This window comes from Salmo trutta, chromosome 14 (genome assembly GCF_901001165.1).
Source record: "Salmo trutta chromosome 14, fSalTru1.1, whole genome shotgun sequence".
Taxonomy (NCBI): domain Eukaryota; kingdom Metazoa; phylum Chordata; class Actinopteri; order Salmoniformes; family Salmonidae; genus Salmo; species Salmo trutta.
Genome location: NC_042970.1, coordinates 66,617,217 through 66,639,427, shown reverse-complemented (window position 1 = coordinate 66,639,427; position 22,211 = coordinate 66,617,217). Strand labels below are relative to the sequence as shown.

The window sequence follows — 22,211 nt, the reverse complement described above, 5'->3', positions numbered from 1 at the left end:
CTGCGGACCGTCGCTGAGGACACCGGGCTGCGGACCGTCGCTGAGGACTCTGGGCTGCGGACCGTTGCTGAGGACTCTGGGCTGCGGACCGTCGCTGAGGACTCTGGGCTGCGGACCGTCGCTGAGGACTCCGGGCTGCGGACCGTCGCTGGAGGCTCCGGGCTGGGGAGCGTCGCTGGAGGCTCCGGGCTGGGGAGCGTCGCTGGAGGCTCCGGGCTGAGGAGCGTCGCTGGAGGCTCCGGGCTGAGGAGCGTCGCTGGAGGCTCCGGACTGGAGAGCGTCTCTGTAGGTTCCGGACTGGGGACCTTTGCTGCAGGCTCCGTGCCATGGATCATCACTACTGGTTCCGCGCCATGGATCATCACTGGAGGCTTTGTGCCATGGATCATCACTGGAGGCTCCGGGCCATGGATTATCACTGGAGGCTTCGGCCCATGGATCATCCCTACAGGCTCCGGGCCATGGATCATCACTGGAGGCTTCATACCATGGATCATCCCTACAGGCTCCGGGCCATGGATCATCACTGGAGGCTTTGTGCCATGGATTATCACTGGAGGGTTCGGACCATTGATCATCACTGTAGGCTTCCTACGGGGAGCTGGAACCGGTCTCACCAGACTGGGGAGATGCACTGAGGACTGCGTGCTCAAAGCAGGCACCGGCCGTACTGGGCTATGGCAGCGTACTGGAAGAAGAGTGCGAGGAGCATGCACAGGACGTACTGGGCTATGGTGGCGCACTGGAGGTCTGGTGCTTAGGGCTGGCACAACCCGTCCTGGCTCGATGTTGACGATAGCCCGGCAAGGGCGGAGCGCTGGTACAGGACGAACTGGGCTGTGCTGGTGAATGAGGGGTACCGTGCGTAGAGCAGGTACAGGATAACCTGGGCCGAAGAGACGCACTGGAGACCAGATACGTTGAGCCGGTGCACTTCTCCCTGGCTGCCGGCCAACTCTAGCACGGCAACGGTGAGGAGCTTGCACCGGGTGCACCGGGCTGTGAGTACGCACTGGCAACACAGTGCGTATCACCGCAAAACACGGTGCTTGCTCGATCACTCGCTCCCCAAGGGTAAGCACGGGGAGTTGGCTCAGGTCTTAAACCCGCCTTAGCCAATCTACCCGTGTGCCCCCCCCCCCCCCCCCCCCCCCCCCCCCAATTATTTTTTTGCCGCTGCCTCTCGGGCCTCCGTTGTTGCCTTGCCTGTCGATCTCGTCTCTGTACCTCCCTCGCTGCTTCCACCTGTTCCCATGGGAGGCGATCCCTTCCGGCCTGGAACTCCTCCCATGTCCAGGATCCCTTGCCATCCAGGATGTCCTCCCATGTCCAGTCCATCGGCCCACGCTGCTTGGTCCTTTGGTGGTGGGATCTTCTGTCACGATCGTCAAAAGGAGTGGACCAAAGCGTAGCGTGGTGAGTGTTCATCTTTGTATTTAATTATAAATCAGAACACTACAAACAAAAGAATAAACAATGACAACGACCGTAACGTCTTGCAGGCTTGACAAGCAGTACAAAAATAAGATCCCACAACTGACTGTGGGAAAAAGGGCTGCCTAAGTATGATTCCCAATCAGAGACAACGAATGACAGCTGCCTCTGATTGGAAACCATACTAGGCCAATAAAGAAAAAACAACATAGACATACAACACATAGAATGCCCACCCCATGTCACACCCTGACCTAACCAAACAGAGAAAAACAACTCTCTCAGGTCAGGGCGTGACAGTGTGTTTTTGGGATGTCACTTCTTGTCACTGGGGGCAGTAATGCATAAGGTGATGGGTCAGGTTATAGGTTAGGTTAGGTTAAAAGGTAGACTCCGTGTGATGACGCGAGATGACGTAGATGCACAAAGTTAACAGTAGTAGTGGGTCATTTTCCGCGGTCTACAGACACTGGTTTGATTCCAGGCTGTATCACAACCGGCTGTGATTGGGAGTCCCATAGGGCGGCGCACAATTGGCCCAGCGTCGTCCGGGTTAGGGTAGACCGTCATTGTAAAAAGAATTTGTTCTTAACTGACTTGCCTAGTTAAATAAAGGTTAAATAAAATAAAACATTTGACACCATATCCTACAATTCTATAGGTTAGTCCTATTTATAGTCACTTCCAAAATAATTTTGACATCTATCTTTTTGAGAATAAAATGTATTACTTGTTAAAAATGTATTTGTCTGAGCAATTGTATTAGTATAAAATATGATTAGCCATTTTTTAAGGGTGCCACAAATGTTGGAGTTAACTGTAATTCTGTGCATTTGATGTCCAAATTGGAATGATAGGCACATTTCCAATATATAGATATATTGAATATCAATGTCTTGAATCTATTGAGTTGTAATAGAATCGACTCAAACCTTGTATTCAGACTGATCCAAATGCCAACCCCAGTAAGAACTGAACTGAATATAGCAGCATCCCAATGTGGAGGCCCCTGAAACTTCCCTGCTCATCATATTATTATGCTCCAATAATCTCCTTTCTTCCTCATACAAGTGCTCTGTGTGCTGGTGCCCACCAAATAGACAATGGAATCCAGCTGAGAAGGGGTCAATAATCTGACACTCACACGGACGCAGGCACGCACACACATGAGCACATACACACACACACACACACACACACACGCACACACACACACACACACACACACATACAACAGATAACACCCCAATTCTGAGTTAATGCCATCATACATCCTAGTTCTTTGTTTATTTTATTTGTTTTCAGCCAACACCACATTCCTGTGTGCAATGGATTAAAACCAATCTCAGGGAGACAATTACAGATACGGTATTCACATTTATTTTATAAAGTAATTGTTTTATCATGCACTTGAACTCAATATGGATATTTTCACATTACTTAACTAGAAAATAATGCACTTTTATCGGCACATATCTTGTCTTCCATGAATAACACTCAATAACAGCAAGACATGTCATGTAAGTATTCAAAAAGACACTAGAGGGCAGTACATACCTAATATAATTCAGGAGATTCAGACATGGAATTACCATGCTGAATTTACTGTGTATTTGATTTGATCAACAATATAATGGGGATGAAACTCTTTTGAAACAATCAAATTGTTACACTACATCAACATTAGAGTACAGTGACAAGTTCTAGAATCTGCTCTAGAACAGCCACATTCAGTTGGTACAACTAGTATTGTCACAGATACAGTGCCTTCAGAAAGTATTCACACCCCTTTGACTTATTCCACTTTTTGTGTTACAGCATGGATTCAAAATTGATTAAGTATTTTTTTTACCCATCTACACACAATAACCCATAATGACAAAGTGAAAAAAATGTGTACAAATTATTTACACCTTTATTGAAAATTAAGTACAGAAATATCTCATTTACATAAGTATTCACACACCTGCGTCAATACTTTGTAGAACATCTTTGGTGGCGATTACAACTTTGAGTTGTCTTGGGTATGTATGTATCAGCTTTGTACATCTGGATTTGGGGATTTTGCCCATTCTTCCTTAAATATTTTTTCAAGCTCTGTTAAATTAGATGGGGAGTGACAGTGAACAGCAATCTTCGTCTTTCCACAGATGTTCAATGGTATTCAAGTTAGGCCTTTGTCTGGGCCACTCAAGGACTTTCATAAACTTGTTCTGAAGTCATTCCAGCATGGCTTTGGCTGTATGCTTGGGGTCATTGTCCTGTTGGAACATAAATCTTTTCCCAGCAATCTACGGACAGTTCCTTGCAATTCATGGAATAGTTTCTGCTCTGACATGCACTGTCAACTGTGGGACCTTTATATAGACAGGTGTGTTTCTTTCTAAATCATGTACAAACAATTTAATTGGCCACAGGTGGACTCCAATCAAGTTGTAGTGTCACGATCGTCAAAAGGAGTAGACCAAGGCGCAGCATACTTAGAGTTCCACATTTTTAATAAATAAGAAACTCACCAAAAACAATACAGAAGAAAACGAAACGTGAAGTTCTGGGCTGCTTACAGGCAGCTACACAAAAACAAAATGTGGAATAAGTCAAGAAGTATGAATACTTTCTGAAGGCACTGTAGATAGGCATTTCATATTCTACATGTTAGAGACGCATGTTTGTTATACATACTATATTTCTATCAGAATGTTCCACAATGTTGTGCCCTGGTGAACGCAGCCAATAAAAGGTCAGTTTGTATCTAGTTGTAATTATCTTAAATGTGTCACACTCTGATCTTTCACCTGTCTTTGTGATTGTCTTCACCCCCCACCAAGTGCCGCCCATCTTCCCCATTATCCCCTGTGTATTTATACCTGTGTTCTCTGTTGATCTGTTGCCAGTTCGTTTTGTTTCATCAAGCTACCAGCGTTTTTCCCTTTGTTCCAGTCTCTCAATTGTTCCTGTTTTCTAGTTTTCCCGGTGTTGACCTTTTCTGCCTGCCCTGACCCTGCCTGCCGTCCTGTACCTTTGCCCCACCTATCTGGATTACCGACTCCTGCCTGCCCTTGACCTGTCTTTTGCCTGCCCCTGTTGGATTCATAAACTGTTCGACGTTGTCTGCATCTGGGTCTTACCTGAAACGTGATAAAATGCATATTGATAAAAATGTAGTTCTCTTCAATTCATAAATCTGAGTAACTTCATATCATAATAATTATCAATTTTATTAACCAATCCACAGTAATCTTAAAATCCACACAAAGAAAATCTAGGAGAAGCGATGCACAGGAAATTATGCAGTCGAAGAGGCCGGTTTACAAGCTTAATTTTCTCCATTTCACATGCTAACAGCAACCGCAACACCATGCTCGTATCCAGCTGCAAAAACCTAGAGACAAAGGAAAAGCAATGAATTAACCAATAGCAATGTCAGTTTTGTGAAAGTAAGACTCAGTGGAACTAGGTTTCTTGCTAATGTCACGCTCTGACCTAAGAGAGCTGTTTTTTATCTGTTTAATTAGGTCAGGGTGTGATGGGGGGGGGCATTCTATGTGTTTGTTTTCTATGTTTTGGCCGGGTATGGTTTCCAATCAGAGGCAGCTGTCTATCGTTGTCTCTGATTGGAAGCCATACTTAGGCAGCCTTTTTCCTTTGGTTTGTGGGGGTAGTTGTTTTCTGTTTTGTTAGATTAACCTGACAGAACTGTCGGCTGTCATTTTTGTATTCAGTGTTCTTTTTCATTAAAATTTACAATGAGCACTCAACACGCTGCGCCTTGGTCCCCTTCATATGACGCCCGTTACAGCTAATGCACGCAAATAATATTACTCAACATTGCTGTATAGCAGGGGTGAAAAACATATTTTCCACATTGAGTCTTTAACAGTCTGAGGGCCACATTGAAATAGTCCTATGTTTTTGGAATTTTTGATGCTCAATGACTGTCTAGCTTTTGTTTCTGTGATTGTTAGTGAGCTGGACTGAGTGAAGAAACTGTATACATGTAGGTCCATTGTCATTACACAGCATCCGCTTCCGGGACTTTTTGACACCCTATATAAGTGGCAGTTTGAGGGCAAAAGCATTTAACTTAGTTTTAAACCTTTTTATGTCTCCTTTACAGGCGGCTTCAGGAGTCCCATCTTCTCCAAAGGTGGCTCCAGAGTCTCTATCTCCCCCACGAGGTAAAATGGTTTCTCAAGGATTCTCTGACACTTTCTGAACCTCCAGATGCCTCGGCACAGTGAGTCATGGATTCTCTGACATGAGTCGATCTCTGTGTGCCACAATGCTGCTCTGGCTCGGATGAGCTGGGATCTCTTGCTCTTGCTGCCTTTGGCGAGGCTGACACTGTCTTTACAGATAGTGATGATGTCCAGGCCAATGAATAGGGCATTAAAGGCCACGTTACATCGCCTTAATGTCTTAGATAGGGCGAGTGGAGTGCCTTGTGCCGACATCCCAATGTCAGGTAAATCTGCAGCAAGTTTTTTGCCCTCTTGGAGTCCCCATGACCACACCTTTTCCCTTTAAGGTCTCTATTGAAGAGGTATTTTTCACTATGGCATTAATCTTCTTTCCTAACCTTGCACCACCTTTTCCCACAATTGCCGCAACCATTAATGCCGGCCTGTTATGCCCCACAACAGGAAGAATTCTGCTGGCCACCTCCTCCAGACCCGCAGAGTATTTGCATGTCCTCTATGAAATGTTGAAACACTGTATTGACTTCCTTACTGTGGTATCTGTTAAACATTATCTCTGTGACATCGGTGGTTAGACTGTTGACACCACTGGTCACACCCATTCCAAGCCCTGCGATCGTGAGTCCCAGTGACAGCCCAGCAGTCACAGGGGCAACACAAAGGCCTGCTATGGTCAGAGCCCCTCCTGTCGCCCCCACTGCACTGCCTGCCACACTGGAGATATCAGACCCAAACTTAATCTCTTCTAGTTTGACAGCTCCCTTTTCCAACTCTATTAGAAAGTCCAGCATTTTGGAGTGGCACTGACTGAACAGACCAATGAAGCGCAGGGCAGACTCCTGGTACAGGAACGTCAGTCTGAGGTGCTGGTTCATCCTATCAGGAGGAACATATTCCACTTTTTCATCAGAGACATTGAAACATGTAGCTGGAATCGATGAATGATCAGAAATGTGTGCCCTCAGTGTTAGTAAGCTAGTATTTGCAAATGTAACATAAAACAAAACTGGAAAGGTTTACCTGATATCACTCAAATGGCACAAATGGTTAAACATGGTCTGCATGGACTTTTCATTCACTTCAGTGCTGGTGTCAATCATCAACTTGTCATTCTTCTCTCTGCAAAATTGTTTTCTAATGATGATTTTGTCAGACTTCTCTCCACAAAATGATTTTCTAATGAGAAATAGATGTAAAAAGTGTTATTTATAAGGCAATTTTCAGCAACAATAGAGGGAGCATACATGTAACATGGTTCAATCTCTTTCAAAGCACTTACGTTATTTATATGAGGCAATACATTTGATAATACTATACTAATATATATTTTGTGTGAAACTTTACTGAGAAGAAATATTTTAGAAAAATGTATATGGTGTCATACTGAAGTATTTTGATTTGATCTGAATATTGTGGTAAATAATTTAAACTGATTTCCACTTACGCATTTCCCAATCCCATTCTCTCACAAAGCTGCTCAGAGATGTTCATGTAAGGTGCTCATACAGCACCTCCACATTGAGGAGGCATGGGGAAAAGAAGGCTGAAGCGTCCCTCTTAAAGTGGATGAGGAGAGGACAGGCCATTCTAGCGGAGGTGATGACAGCTCGGACACTTGCTGCTTCCCTCCCCTGAGGCAGAGGACAAAACTGGTTTTCATCAGCAAATGCAAACACAGAGGTGACCACCAGCCTCTCCACAGCATCCATGAAGCAGTCCAGCTCCTCCAGCCCCTTGAGAGTGTCCTTCAGTACAGCTTCCAGCTCCTTCTCCAGCTCCTTATGCCTATTGTCTGCAGTTACCTGGGTCAGACAGTTGTTTGTGAACTCTTGAAATGCCTTTTCCTTATCCTTAGAGTTAATGACTTTATCAAAGTTGGGGTCAATTCCTTCTGCCTTGTCCTTGACGTTCTTCATCTTGGATTGTTCTTCCTTTCTCTGCAGGATCCACCTTGGACACCTGTCACAGAATTTCTCCACTCTGTGGATGTAGCTGAGGGTGTCTGAGATGTATTGGTCAAATAACTCTAATTTTCTCTCTGTAAGAACATAATATCTTACTCAATTACCCCTTATAATGTTTGACCTCAAAAGAGCTGGCAACAGTATTGAAAATAGATGCAGTTCTGAAATATAAAAAGCTTCTTACCACATCTTTGGTCTCTTGTCGGTCTTGTCATCTATCTGTGGATATACTAGTCAATTTTATACTTCCTCTGAAGTTTTGAAGAGCAATGCTCAAAACCCACAAAAAATTATCCAAACGACCCTTTAAAAAAAACAATGGTCCCGCTTTATTTGAAGTGCATCTTATTAAGGCTTCATAAAGCATTTAAATAGGGTTCATAAGCACTAAATACATTGGGTCACAAATCATCTAGAACCGTATTTCATGCTCTATAAAGGATTAATAAATGTGAACAAATAAATGTACGGTTATGTCACACAGTTATGCCACATTATGAAGCTTTATAGAGCATGGTATACGGTTATAGATCATTTGTGAAGCATCTATTTAGTGCTTAAAGGTTTTATTAGATGCACTTCAAATAAAGCGGGGTCACCAAACTAACATACCTTAATGCACTGACGCTTGTAGATAGATGTCAGCCAGGCTTAGGCTACCAATCGAAAATTTTATGAGAATTATCAACTTGAATTAAAGTCCAAAGGAAATATTACAATACAAATTAAGGGCTTCGGGTGATGAGTTGTGTCCCATCTGCCAAAAGTTTGACAAATTATATTTTTTGTGTTGACTTGTACTTCCTTTACAGTAAACCATGTGATTTCCCTCCCTTCTATGCTCTCAATCATTAACCCTAACTAGCTGACAAGGTAAAAATCTATCTTTATGCCCCTGAGCAAGGCAGTTAACCCATTGTTCCCCGGGAGACGAAGACGTGGATGTCGATTAAGGCAGCCCCCCGCACCTCTCTGATTCAGAGGGGTTGGGTTAAATGCAGAGACACATTTCAGTTGAATGCATTCAGTTGGACAACTGACTAGGTATTCCCCTTTCCCTTAGTAGTTGGCTCTGGTACTTATGTTATTTACCATGCCACATATTGCTGTCCATTGGTCTTTCATTGAAAAGCAAACATTTTACAAACTAAGAAACTAGTTAGTTATTTTTACAAACTAAAAAACATCATCAAATACCCAGGTGTTTCTGTCATACTTTGAGAGCACTTTAGGACTTTACAAAGTTTGACACCGGTAGTGGTATAGACACTTTAGGAATTTGGAATATTAAAAGACAGCTTTGTAGTGCCATCATCTGAGTAATTCACACAATAAGGGTGATACTTTCCTTTAGCTTTGTCTTTACTCTGATAGATTGTAAATGACTGTTTTATATTACGGTTTAATATCATTAAATCCTCTTAGTATGAATATATTGTTTTTATGTCCTTAGAGACTGAAAGTAGTGTTGGGTTCAAGCTCTTTGTCTATTTGAAGAGTGTAATTATTTAGTGGACTGTAGGAATGTGTACTCCCAATAACTCAAGGCCTCTCTTGACTGATGAGAAGTCCTGTAATATGCACAGAGTAGCATGGAGAAATCCTGGGTGATGGAAAAGTACTGATGTACATCGTTGTGGAAGGGAGGGGGTGAGAGCTAAGGGTGTAAGTGGACACTGCCCTGTATTGAATGTACGTATTCAGCTGGACATCTTCCCTGAGTAAATATTCGAAATGTCACTTGGAGTTTGTATGATTAATATGTTTATTGTATATTGAGAAATTGATCTTATCAACGACTTTAAAATGATGTTCTGGAAAAACGGTGTAAAATAGTGTAAAATTGGCTTTTAGGATGGGATAATATTATATTAAATCTGGACTTACTACATTTTATTGCCGTTTCTGTGTCACGACTTCCGCCGAAGTCGGTCCCTCTCCTTGTTCGGGCGGCGTTCGGCGGTCGACGTCACCGGCCTTCTAGCCATCGCCGATACACTTTTCATTTTCCATTTGTTTTGTCCTTGTCTTACACACCTGGGGCCTGTTGCACAAAACTAGGATAAGGGATTAAGCCAGGATATCTTGGTGATCCTGGCTCAATTGATCCGTAATCCGGTTGCACTAAAGATGGATAGGGGGCAGGAGGATATGTTATGGTATAAATTACCATGGAGATTTATTCTGTGGAGCTAGCCTGCTCCAGACCAGGCTAAATTCCAGGATCTATTTAATCTCATCCCTAATGTCAGTCAGCAGTCACCACAAATGGAAACCAATAGTTATTTCACTGCTCACTATACATTGTTATCACATATAACTAGACCCACTGTCATTATTTAAACGTTTGTGATCATTAATTTCAATGATTTTGGATAAAAAATAATTTTTAGATTATGTTGCTATCATTAGATAATTTACAGTTTCCCATAGACTATAAGGCTATATATAAAATGATAGAATATTAGGGCCACAGAGGGGAAAAAAACACAAGTAATAATATTGTAACCGGTTGTTTTAAAGGAGGACAGTTGTTAAAATGACAGATGTGGGGCATTTCGTGAAATTGTACTTCAGTATGGTTTCATAAACAAAGACATGCTGATGTGCCAGAATATTAAGTATCACATTGTCATAAGTATCAAAACTGTAAAAACAATATGTAGCTTTTCTGCAGAAAGAACCAGCCTCATAAATTTATGACTTTATCCTTTTTCTTCAGTGTGGCCCTAGTACTCTGTCATATAAACAAATACACATTCCATATGAATATAAAAACACAATGTGTAACATTATGTTCCTTTATTGAATAAGGACAAAACAAAGCAGGTAAACCATCAGCTCCTTTCGAAACTGAAGTCACAGTGACTACAAGATGGAAAGCACAGAATCCAAGCATATTATACAAAATGATACATACACATTCAAAGGTCTGTATATAACACACCCTGCATGTCTGCACACTAAAATAAATGCAGGACAAATCCATACACATCAACTGAACAGACAAATGAATGGATGCAGTAGCCTCCCTGCAGCCTTGTATTACACACAGTATACCGCACAAACATTATAAGAGGCCAAATTCGTAAAAAAACGAACCCAAAAAAACCCCAATTCCTCTGCCACCGCAGGACATATTTAACCCAAATTGAAAGCACACATACTAACTAAAATAATTCAACACATATTGGTCCTCTCAGCAGCCGACCACTGTCGTCATCAGGGAAGATTGCCGGATTGTCCCAGTCCATGGCTGGTGGCACTCTGGGGGCCCTCTCCTTCCTCAGGCAGGCCACATTGTGGAGGACAGCACAAGCCACAGTAATATCACATGCCCTAACAGGGCTGACCCTTAATTTGTGAAGGCAGTGAAAGCGTGCCTTCAGGAGGCCAAAGGTCATTTCAACTCTGGCCCTGGTCCTGGCATGGGCATGGTTGTAGGCCTGCTGTGCTTCCTGGGGGTCTGTGAAAGGTGTCAGGAGAAAAGGCTGGCAGCCATACCCCCTGTCTCCCAGCAACACACCAGAGAATTCACCTGTCAACACAAAATCTCATCATTACTACCTCATAAACACAGTGATATTCTTGACACAGCCATGATGGTTATAAATAGGGGTTGTGTGGCTTACCTTGTGATAGGCACTGATAGATTTCAGAGGCCCGAAAGATTCTGGAGTCATGGACTGAGCCAGGCCATTTTGCCACAACATTGCTGATCACACAGTCAGCATTGCAGACCATCTGAAATCATAAGATGAGGAATATTACACCAATCAATGCACATCACTGGCAATGCAGAGTGTTCGTCAATGGACAATATCAAAAAGTTATGTTCACCTGAACATTAATGCTGTGAAAGGATTTCCTATTCACAAAATCGGCCTCATGGGCACCTGAGGGGGCTTTTATCCTTATGTGTGTGCAGTCCACTGCACCAATGACATTGGGGAAACCTGTCACACAAAGTAATGAGTATCCTACTATGTGTTAACAGTTGTCCTGTAATTTGTAGATCCTCTTACCTGCAATCCTATAGAACTCCTCTTTGATGTCACAGAGTCTTCTGTGGCCAGGGAAGGAGATGAAGACATCTGCTAATGCTTTGATAGCCAGACACACACTCCTTATTGTGCGGCAAATTGTGGCCTTGTTCAGCTGTTCTGCATCCCCCACTGAGTACAGGAAGGCTCCACTAGAAAAAAAGCGCAAGGCCACACAAACCATTTGCTCCACACTCAGTGCATGGCTCCGTGCAGTGCGGTGCTTAATCCTGGGACCCAGTAGTCTGCATAGATACCTGATGCCATCTGCAGAAAACCTGTATCTTTCATATAGATGGTCATCAGGGAAGGCCAGTGGGTCCAACCGGTCCCTGAAGACCCTTTCTCGCCTGAAGGCTCTCCTCAGCACAAGTGCTTCTTCATCCACCACATCTCGCACGAATGGGCATGCCATTGTCAGAGCAGAAAGGAACACACAATTTTGGGCCTTCATATAGGCTAGTGGCCACACCTGGTGCTGGGGGGGTGGGCAAAAGAGGGCGATGCCTTATAACGATGACTTGGTTGTACTGATTGCTGGGAAAATAAAAAAAACCTTAGAAAGATGCCACCGTCCTGTGTGCTCACAATAAGAGCTCATATGTCATGGCTCACTTGACTTTACGAGAATATACCTAATTTTTATTTTGAGCTGTGTCATCTTCTTGGAGCTGGGGGAGGAAAGAAAAATAATGATTAATACATTTGTGTTACAGTTAGCATACAGTGTACATTGAAGGCATATCTCACCTCCCTCTCAAGTTTTTTTATTTCAAGGTCCAGTTTCCTAATTGTCCTCTTTTTTATTTCGGACTCCAGTGCAAGATTTTCCATCTTTTTCTTCTTGTACTGAATGTCTATGTCTGCCAGTTCTATTTGGCGCCGGAGGTGGTTGCCATACAACTTTCTGATAGCTTGTGAGCTCTGTGAACATAATACAATTAGCGCAGCTGGAATTTGGCAGGATGTGGTGTCCTTTTATTAATACGCACTATGTTGCCAGGCTGGTTTTCCCACTGTATAGCATCTGGGTCCTGTAAAAGAAATTAGATTTTTTGATTTTGATGAGGACTCCTCACCATTGTAGAGTAAATAGTACTTTCACAGTCTTAACATGATACCTCATGCCTTCTGGAATCCAGAGAGATGGTCTCCTCCTCATCATCGTCTCCATCATGTGCTGTTGCTGCTGCACTGGGGCCTTCACCCTATCACATTTAATCGGATTCATATTGAAGCTAGTAGACAAGACATGCCAGGCCTACAGTATGCCTTTGATGGAGTACTCACTGGATCAGCATCGTCTGGTGCTTGTGCTGGTGGCTCTAACAGGAACACAGTGCTGCCAGACACTGCAAGGCAATAGGTAAACCAAAGTCAGACAGTCCAAATTGATTCAATATGAATGTGGTTGTATCCCATGTAGAGATGGAAGGACATACCTTGAATGAAGCGGGTGGCATCTTGGGAGGAACCTATGCTCGTCTCTTTCCCCCCAGGGATCCCCTCTAAGACGGGCCTGCCTTTATTTAGCTCCAAGGCCATGTCCTCTGCTGGGGTATGGTCAGCCTTTGGTGACCCACCACCCGTGCCTTGTCTGTGGGTATTCTTTTTCACTGCTAAAACAGTACAGACAATGTGTGAGCAGGCACCTTCTGGGTACAATATATGCTTGTGCTTTGTTAAATATTAGTCAGGGACCATACCATTCTGCAGAATGTTCTTGTATTTGATTTTGACCTGCTGCCATGTCCGTTTTGGCCCGTTCATGTTTAATCTACACACACACACACACACACACACACACATTTAATGGAGTCACACTGCAAAAAATTACTTGGTATTTTTGTCTTGTTTTCAGTAAAAATATCAAAAAATCTATCATAGCTTTATACAGTGTGATGGAGTTACTTTACACAATTTCACTCATATCTGCAGTGCATTTCAATTAAAAATTTAACCGTTTCATAATTACAGTACAACTGCATTTTTGGAGATGTGAATTAAATATTTGAATTGTAATTGTGATGTTTCAGCGGAGCGGTGACTGTGTAATTGTGCACTACTTACGCAATCAGGCGGTCTGCAATACTTTGCCACGCTTTTTCTCTTTGCTTTATCACTGTGGCGGTGTTGCCTTTCTTCTTAATTATATCTTTTACCTCCTCGTATGCCTCCATGAGGATTTGTGCTTCCGACGGGGAAAAGTACGCGGCTCTAGTTGCCATGGTAAATCAGTTAATCTGTGATCTGTGGCGGGGTCTATTTGAGTGAGCCGTGAGCGCGCACCTATCCAGGATTGGTTTCACCTGGCTTAATGAATCCGTGTCTGCTCATCCTGGCTTGGTCTTTGTGCAACCAATTAAGCCTGGACGCACATGTTTTGGCTTCATTGAGCTCAGCTGAGTCATTTATCCCGGATGTCTTAATTCTACTTTTGTGCAACAGGCCCCTGGTTTCATTCCTCCAATTACTTGTTTATTATTTAAACCTCTGTTCCCCCATGTTTGTTTGTGAGTGATTGTTTGTTTGTAATACGGTCCGTTATTGTGGGCTTGCATATTTGCGTTGTATTTGTGAATATTTTAGTAAATTACGTTTATTATTCACATCTGCTGTCCTGCGCCTGACTCCTCTACACCAGCAACACACAGGCAATATTACAGAATCACTCACCTTGAATGGAGTCAGCAGGACGGAACAAGGTATGCTACAGGTTACAGCTTCCCCCAGATTACAGTATTAATCCCTCGTTCCATGTGTCTCTCCTCAGGCCAGTGGTGGCTGGTCCACTCCAGGAGTGTGAGGTGCGGGAGGTTCCTCCGCCCCCTCTGGACATCGAGGGGCCCCCGGCGTATGCTGTTCGAGCCATCCTGGACTTGAGGCGTCGGGCGGAGGATAGATGCCGGGTGCCGGTGGAGGAAGTCTTGGACCATTCGTTGCTACGGGAGTTCCACCGTCTCCATCCGGATCGCCCTGCGCCTCGTCCACCGGGGTCGTCCCCGAGGTCGGTGTCGGCGCGCTGCTGGAGCCACACGTCCGGGGGGAGGGGGGGGGGGTACTGTCACGACTTCCACCGAAGTCGGTCCCTCTCCTTGTTCGGGCGGCGTGCGGCGGACGACGTCACCGGCCTTCTAGCCATCGCTGATCCACTTTTCATTTTCCACCTGGTTTCATTCCCCCAATTACTTGTTCATTATTTAAACCTCTGTTCCCCCATGTTTGTTTGTGATTTATTGTTTGTTTGTAATACGGTCCGTTATTGTGGGCTCGCATATTTGCGTTGTATTTGTGAATATTTGAGTAAATTACGTTTATTACTCACATCTGCTGTCCTGCGCCTGACTCTTCTACACCAGCTACACACAGGCAATATTACATTCTGTTGCCACTGTTGTGATTTAAAAGGGATTCAATTGTTGATTGGTTCAATAATAGGCATAAATGACATTCTCAGATATAATCATTATTTGTTGTCTTGTCATACAAATATATAAGGGGAGGAAGGTTTAATACTGTATTGTAATGTAGGGCCAGTTGTTTTAGACCCAGCTCTGTAATTACACCTGTAACATACACTTACTGGACAGTTTTTTTTTAGACCCAGCTCTGTAATTACACCTGTAGCATACACTTACTGGACAGTTTTTTAGACCCAGCTCTGTAATTACACCTGTAACATACACTTACTGGACATTTTTTTAGACCCAGCTCTGTAATTACACCTGTAACATACACTTACTGGACAGTTTTTTAGACCCAGCTCTGTAATTACACCTGTAACATACACTTACTGGACAGTTTTTTAGACCCAGCTCTGTAATTACACCTGTAACATACACTTACTGGACATTTTTTTAGACCCAGCTCTGTAATTACACCTGTAACATACACTTACTGGACAGTTTTTTAGACCCAGCTCTGTAATTACACCTGTAACATACACTTACTGGACAGTTTTTTAGACCCAGCTCTGTAATTACACCTGTAACATACACTTACTGGCCAGTTTTTAGGTACACCGAGGTTCACGAAAAAAAGATTGTGCCTACAGACAGTAACTCATGTGGCCGTGGCTTGCTATATAAAGCAGACAGACAGGCATTGAGGCATTCAGTTACTGTTTGATTGAACTTTAGAAATGGTAAAACAAGTGACCTAAGTAACTTTGAGTGTGGTATGATCGTCAGTGCCAGGCACGCCAGATCGAGTATTTCAGAAATAGCCGCCCTTCTCTGCTTTTCACGCAAGACAGTGTCTAGGATTTACAGAGAATGGTGCGACAAACAAAAAACATCCAGTCAGCGGCAGTCCTGTGGGCGAAAACAGCTTGAATCGTGCAAGCTAACAGGCTGGCCACAAACAGGCAAATAATGGCACAGTGGTGTGCAGAACGGCATCTTGGGACGCACAACTCATCGATCCTTGTCACAAAGCACTTAGGCTATGAAAATGACACCATATTGAAAAGATTGATCTGGTTAATGATTTCTGCACAAGTTAATCTGCTAAATCATAGCAGGTGTATTACAGCTATTTTACCGTTTTCATATTATAAAGTTGTGAATCAAAATAGTTGTAGGACTTCATTAATCTTCTGTAAGCGGTGAGGGTATCACTGTTTCTGAAAATCTCTGGAGTTCTGCAGTTGAACTCTGTATGGATATTTAAACATTGCTAAAGTAGAAAATAATGCACTTTTATCTGCACATATCTTAACTGAAGTGAGTAACAATAACAGCAAGACATTTCACATGAGTAAAAGACACTGAAAGACACTAGAGGGCAGTACATGCCTATACAATTCAGAAGTAGAATAACCATGTTGAAATAACTATGTAGGCCTATTAGATTTTCACAACAATGTAATGTGGATGTAACTCTTTTGAAACTATTTTAAAATTGTTACACTACATCAATGTACAATGTGACAAGTTCTAGAATATGACGTAGAACAGCTACGTCATATTCTATTTCTGAAAGATAGTGAGTCTTTATTTGACATGTCAGAGAGGCATGTTTCTTCTATATAATACATTTAGAATATTTAGATCTGACTATTCGACAACATGAACACCGCCCAGATAAAGGGGTGGTTTGAATAAAAATTGTAATAATCTTAAATACATTTAATATAAAAATATGTTCTCTTCTATTCTCAAGTCCAAGTAACTTTAAAACCATGCACAGTAATCATTTCAAATCTACATGTTAAGCAATTAAGTCGTACAGGAAGTGATGCACAGGAAACAATGCAGTCCAAACGGCAGGTGTCTTGGCTTCGTAATTTTCTCAATTTCTACTTATAAATGTTCTCAGCCCATACATATGCTAACAGCAACAGCAACAACACCATACCGGAATGCCACATCCAGTCACAAAAACCTAGAGACAGGGATTTTTAATGGAAAAGCAATTAACCAATGGCAATGCCCGCTTGGTGAAATTCAAAGACTTAGTTGCTTGAGTAGTTTTGCTAATACATGCACATAATATCATTCAACATCTGCTGTGTACAGTATGTGACATGTTTAAGGGCAAATCAATTTAACGACTTTTGGACCTTTTTCTATCTCCTTCATAGGCTGCCCCAGAGGGCAGACTCCTGGAACAGGAACGTCAGTCTGAGGTGCTGGTCCATCCTAGCAGGAGGAACATATTCCACTTTTTCATCAGAGACATTGAAACATGTAGCTGGAATCGATGAATGATCAGAAATGTGTGCCCTCAGTGCTAGTAAGCTAGTATTTGCAAATGTAACATAAAACAAAACTGGAAAGGTTTACCTGATGTCACTCAAATGGTACAAATGGTTAAACATGGTCTGCATGGACTTTTCATTCACTTCAGTGCTGGTGTCAATCATCAAGTTGTCATTCTTCTCTCTGCAAAATTGTTTTCTAATAAGGATAATAAAAAACAATATAAAGAACTTTTCAGCTACAGCAAAAGTTGCTATAATGTTACATAATAATATAAAGTATCTTACTGGTATGTCTGAAACCATACAGAGAGAAAAAAAAGATAGATCATTTGATTTGAATATTGTGTTAAATAATTTAAACTGATTTCCACTTACGTTTTTCCCAATCCCATTCTCTCACACAGCCTCTCAGAGATGTATATGTAATTTTCCAAGTACACGTGCAGCACCTCCACATTGAGGAGGCATGGGGAATAAAGGCTGAAGCGTCCCTCTTAAAGTGGATGAGGAGAGGACAGGCCATTCTAGCGGAGGTGATGACAGCTCGGACACTTGCTTGTTCCCTCCCCTGAGGCAGAGGACACAACCGGTTTTCATCAGCAAATACAAACAGAGAGGTGACCACCAGCCTCTCCACAGCATCCATGAAGCAGTCCAGCTCCTCCAGCCCATTGTGAATGTCCTTCAGTACAGCTTCCAGCTCCTTCTCCAGCTCCATAACCCTACGGTTTGCAGTCACCTGGGTCAGATAGTCTTTCGTGAACTCTCCTAATGCACATAATATCATTGTCTTCTGCATTCAAGACTCGGCTGAATTTAAGATCATTTCTGTCTGACATTTCCTTGATGTTCTTCATCTTGGATTGTTCCTCCTTTCTCTGCAGGATCCACCTTGGATGCCTGTCACAGAATTCCTTCAGACATAGCTGAGGGTGTCTGAGATGTATTGGCCCAATAACTCTCTAATTTCCTCTGAGAAATAAGAAGATGCAGTTTAGGAAGGCTTTCTGTCTCAAAGTACTTTACAGGGTCTCTATTGAAGATAAGTACAGTAAAACTACTTTAATAATCACCTACTACACAGATCTGGTCCCAGAATATCAATGATCAACTAATATACCTTAATGCACTGGATCTTGCAGATGGATTTCAGTCAACTTAGGCTACCTATTTAAAATGAAACAATATAAATGAGTCTGAGATGTGTTCCACCTTCATTCCTTTTTATATCCCTCAAACCAATGTTTCTTACTACCAAGACTTTGTGATCTTCAGCCATTTGGATTTTGCTCCCTGCTAAGGGCTAAGGCACTGTGGCTCGGGTCAAATCTCAGCCAATAGGGATGCTGTTGAGAGCAGGGGGCGAGGTGCTCAGATGCTCATAGCTACCACAAGCAATAGTAATTGTGTTATCATTGTTATTATGTTAATACAAATATTTCTAGCAGTGTAAGTTAAAGCTAGAATCCTTAGTTGCTACATACATTTTTGGACTTATAAATTAATGATATATACCCATTGATTCTTCAAGAATACAACTTATACACTGATTATACTAAACATTAAGAACACCTGCTCTTTCCATGACATCGGCTGAACAGGTGAATCAAGGTGAAAGCTATGATCCCATATTGATGTCACTTGTTAAATCCACTTCGATTAGTGTAGATAAAGTTGAGGAGGCAGGTTAAAGAAGGATTTTTAAGCCTTGAGACAATTGAGATATGGATTGTGTATGTGTGCCATTCAGAGAGTGAAAGGGCAAGACAAAACAAATGTAAGTGCATTTGAACTGGGTATGGTAATAGGTGCTAGGCGCACCGTTTTGTGTCAAGAACTGCAACGCTGATTGCTTTTTCACGCTCAACAGCTTCCCATGTATATCAAGAATGGTCCACCACCGAAAGGACATCCAGCCAACTTGACACAACTGTGGGAAGCATTGGAGTCAACTCAGTACTAGGAAGGTCTTCCTAATGTTTGGTATACTCAGTGTATATGTCTGATGAGCTTTGATTAACTGTTGTACCCCACCAGAACCCCAAATATTATCTTGTTTTATGCCAATGTTTGTAAACAACATAAATGTAAACAAACACTGTACAGCCTCAAAACATGGTTATAACTATTATTTTGATATCATGGATGGTCAGTCCATGCATCCATAGCTCTGTCTATGAATTTGAGTGGTTACATTTCTCCAGGCCCAACCCTCAGCTTTTGCCAAAACATAGGCGGGGCAACCGCTTTGTTATTGTTACAATTAAGGATTCTAGCTTCAAATCATGACAGCCAACATTGTTCAGATAAATTCAAAGTCTCCTATGCAGGTCTCAGCTCAGGTGTCAAATCATGACATTGCATATTATAAATGTAGCATTTTAAGGAACATTCTGATCAACAGTTTATTGTATGGATGTTGATTTACATCATGATCTGGGTAATTGTTCAATGTGCTGCAGACCCAGATTAAGTACACTGCTCAAAAAAATAAAGGGAACACTTAAACAACACATCCTAGATCTGAATGAAATAAATAATCTTATTAATTACTTTTTTCTTTACATAGTTGAATGTGCTGACAACAAAATCACCCAAAAATAATCAATGGAAATCCAATTTATCAACCCATGGAGTTCTGGATTTGGAGTCACACTCAAAATTAAAGTGGAAAACCACACTACAGGCTGAACCAACTTTGATGTAATGTCCTTAAAACAAGTCAAAATGAGGCTCAGTAGTGTGTGTGGCCTCCACGTGCCTGTATGACCTCCCTACAACGCCTGGGCATGCTCCTGATGAGGTGGCGGATGGTCTCCTGAGGGATCTCCTCCCAGACCTGGACTAAAGCATCCGCCAACTCCTGGACAGTCTGTGGTGTAACGTGGCGTTGGTGGATGGAGCGAGACATGATGTCCCAGATGTGCTCAATTGGATTCAGGTCTGGGGAATGGGCGGGCCAGTCCATAGCATCAATGCCTTCCTCTTGCAGGAACTGCTGACACACTCCAGCCACATGAGGTCTAGCATTGTCTTGCATTAGGAGGAACCCAGGGCCAACCGCACCAGCATATGGTCTCACAAGGGGTCTGAGGATCTCATCTCGGTACCTAATGGCAGTCAGGCTACCTCTGGCGAGCACATGGAGGGCTGTGCGGCCCCCCAAAGAAATGCCACCCCACACCATGACTGACCCACCGCCAAACCGGTCATGCTGGAGGATGTTGCAGGCAGCAGAAAGTTCTCCACGGCATCTCCAGACTCTGTCACGTCTGTCACGTGCTCAGTGTGAACCTGCTTTCATCTGTGAAGAGCACAGGGCGCCAGTGGCGAATTTGCCAATCTTGGTGTTCTCTGGCAAATGCCAAACGTCCTGCACGGTGTTGGGCTGTAAGCACAACCCCCACCTGTGGACGTCGGGCCCTCATACCACCCTCATGGAGTCTGTTTCTGACCATTTGAGTAGACACATGCACATTTGTGGCCTGCTGGAGGTCATTTTGCAGGGCTCTGGCAGTGCTCCTCCTGCTCCTCCTTGCACAAAGGCGGAGGTAGCGGTCCTGCTGCTGGGTTGTTGCCCTCCTACGGCCTCCTCCACGTCTCCTGATGTACTGGCCTGTCTCCTGGTAGCACCTCCATGCTCTGGACACTACGCTGACAGACACAGCAAACCTTCTTGCCACAACTCGCATTGATGTGCCATTCTGGATGAGCTGCACTACCTGAGCCACTTGTGTGGCTACCACTAGAGTGAAAGCACCGCCAGCATTCAAAAGTGACCAAAACATCAGCCAGGAAGCATAGGAACTGAGAAGTGGTCTGTGGTCACCACCTGCAGAACCACTACTTTATTGGGGGTGTCTTGCTTATTGCCTATAATTTCCACATGTTGTCTATTCCATTTGCACAACAGCATGTGAAATTTATTGTCAATCACTGTTGCTTTCTAAGTGGACAGTTTGATTTCACAGAAGTGTGATTGACTTGGAGTTACATTGTGTTGTTTAAGTGTTCCCTTTCTTTTTTTGAGCAGTATATATTAATTTACTAATAAAGCACTTTCAAATGAGATCTGCCTTGACAATGCTTTTTAGTCCAGGAGTAGGCTTGTCCCATAATTCACTGCACCTGCACTATAACTTTAACTCTAAAATCCATCAAAAAGTTGGCAACTCCTGGGTTTATAAAACACTTCTGAAAATCGCACCATATTTAAAATGACTGTAGAGTTTGCACATGGGCGTTTGAAAGTTTATCTGCTAAGTCATATCAGGTGTAATTATTTTAGCATTTTCAAAATAGAAAGATGTCGATCAAAATAGTTGTAGGGCTATAGTAGTCCACTTACTGTAAACGGTGAGGGTATCACTGTTTCTGAACTTAATCTCTGGTTAAAAATAGCTGCTGGCAAGTGTTTGGTCCTGGGTGGGAGGCAATCTTGAGAACCCTAAAAAGGTCTCATAAGCATAACAGTGTTAGTATGACACAGGAAATAAATCACGTCAAATTCAACTATTGTTGCAGATAATGACAGTTAAGGGTGTCAGTTTGTAGAAAGAAAATCATTATTAGGAAATTGGTCAAACTAATTGAAGTGGGAGTGAGCAAATCTTAGTGGGAGTGAGCAAATCACCTTCAAGAGAGCTCTTCATTCGATTTATAAATTCGGTAGTCATTTTCTCGAAAACAAAAAATAGGCTAAAACACATTTTTATATGCCTATTACATTATTGACAAAATAAAAAAATCATGAATCTTTTGCTAGGAAAAACAGTCTATCCAACAAATAACCTGTTGAAAAATCCTACAATAATATCGACGAAACTGAAGCAAATATTTGTGTTGAATATTTGACCATTTCAACAGC

General features: G+C 42.7%; 1 long non-coding RNA gene and 1 pseudogene across 1 annotated transcript; both read right to left on the bottom strand.

Moving 5' to 3' along the window:
• Positions 1-5,143: 5,143 nt before the first annotated feature.
• LOC115208726 (uncharacterized) lies at positions 5,144-8,477 on the bottom strand (annotated as a pseudogene).
• A 7,848-nt stretch (positions 8,478-16,325) lies between these two features.
• LOC115208727 (uncharacterized) lies at positions 16,326-22,203 on the bottom strand. Its single transcript, XR_003881224.1, has 4 exons — positions 21,693-22,203; positions 18,465-18,511; positions 17,720-18,316; positions 16,326-17,540 (listed from the first exon to the last, which is right to left on the bottom strand). It is a non-coding gene; the product is annotated as an uncharacterized LOC115208727 (long non-coding RNA).
• Positions 22,204-22,211: the final 8 nt, after the last annotated feature.